This window comes from Anopheles coustani, chromosome 2, assembly GCF_943734705.1.
Source record: "Anopheles coustani chromosome 2, idAnoCousDA_361_x.2, whole genome shotgun sequence".
Lineage (NCBI taxonomy): Eukaryota > Metazoa > Arthropoda > Insecta > Diptera > Culicidae > Anopheles > Anopheles coustani.
Window position 1 is genome coordinate 62,007,988 of NC_071289.1, and position 1,977 is coordinate 62,009,964.

Here is a 1,977-nt window from a genome sequence, read left to right on the forward strand (position 1 = left end):
GAAATGAAGCATTTAGCAAAGAGGGTAAAGAAATTTTAACGAGAGCAATTAATTCAATGCAATTACTATTACCTTTGTGGCTCCGAGTATTCCTGCGACTATAAAATTTAAGAAATATAAAACTATTCCCAACTGTCATCACGAAATAGAATGAAACGGAAAACAAACTGTAGCAACTCGTCTCTATCATTGAGGAAGTAAACTCTGGTAAACAAAACACAATTAAGGAAACTTTTCAGCTAAATAGTAAACAGCGATTACTTATGCTACAATCAAATAAAATCTTAGTTTAAACAGCCTAGCCAATTTTTCACGACTTAGGTCAAGATTCTTAGCTCTAATTTCATATCAATGCTACTCAGCAAATATTAAACCTTGAACAAATAAATCAACAACCACAAGAAAACATTAAGCCTAATACTACAAGCCGTGGTACGTCTCTATATAAAAATTAGAACAGAAATAGCTGTAATCTTTCTGTTACTTAAGCATGATTTATTTTTTCATAAGAGTAGTTTTTACTTTTTCTTAAAATTTTGCTTATTTTAGGGCTATGTTCCGGTCAAGGCGTATGAAGAAAATTAAGAAATATATTCGATATTAACTTCATTGAAAAAACAATCGTTTGCTGCTTTCAATTATTTAGCAAACCACAGTTCCTTTCTGAAGATTATGATGAACTACTTATTCTGAAGAGATGAAGCGAAAACATCAACCATCACATAACCCCAAAGACAATTTATCTTAAACGATACATCCACAATTACGAAAACAAAAGATAAAAAAACAAAATAGTAACGAATACTCTTTCACTCTGCACTGTCGGGCTCTTTTAATCTAAACTTTTTAAAAGATACAACAAACATAGCAAATACAAATAAAGTAAAGAAGTACGTAAGAAAATTACTACGCTAAACACAACACAAGAAGACAAGTAAGTTATGAAAAATCAATGCAACCAATCACGAACAACAAAATCAAAACTATTTTCCTCTATGTCAACTGAAAATTTTAACACGTGTGCGGGGACGAAGAAGTTAAGCGATGACGTGACAGTAGCAATGAATGAACACAATGGAAAACAAACGTCAATGCTTTTCATGCATTTAGTTGCATTTATCAGTTGGCTTGGAATTTAAAAAATGTGCAGGACAATTATGAGCATCAGCAGAAAGGCTACTATGAGCATTCCAAAGTATTGAATCGCGCTCGGAAACATATTTAAATTAATCGTTATACTAGCGATTAAGTTCACGAATGAAAGAAAATTGGCATGATAAGCGTGAAAGAAGAGTGTAATGAAATTACCTTATTATGATTTGCCAAAATTACATGGTCTGGAAGCATCTTGCGCTTATGTGCAAATTTCCTTTTTTCTGGACACATTGGAAAGAATATAAAATAATAAAGGACGAACACTAGAAGGAAACATTTAAAAAATTTAACAGGAGATGGGATTTTGCAAGTGTGCATGATGTCGAAGTATTGAAAAATAGGAAATCATACACATGAAAAGGCTGTAATTTTAAGAAATATAAACAATATAAAAAAGGAAAAACCCGAAACGAGAAAGTCAAAACCCGATAGCATGGAAAGGCGAAGTTAGAAAGAATGAGAAAGATACAATAAAAGAAAATTATACATAGATTAAAAAACAGTATGCTAAGGAGTACTATTAATTCAGTCAATGAAGAATGAGAACCGACAAATTCAATAAAAGTATAAAAAACAAAACATGGTATATACACAAATAAATATATATATACACTATTACATAAACACTCACATACACAAGAGACGAATAACCGAAGTGGTCAAAGGCTCTGAAATTAAAAAAAAACTCACATACACAAACACACTTGACTAGCATCTCTAGTTTGCATAATGAAAGCATATTGGCAGGTGAAGAAAAGCACAGAGAGTCAAATATCGGGCGCACCTTCGCACCTGCTCTGCAGACATTCAACATTGAATGAA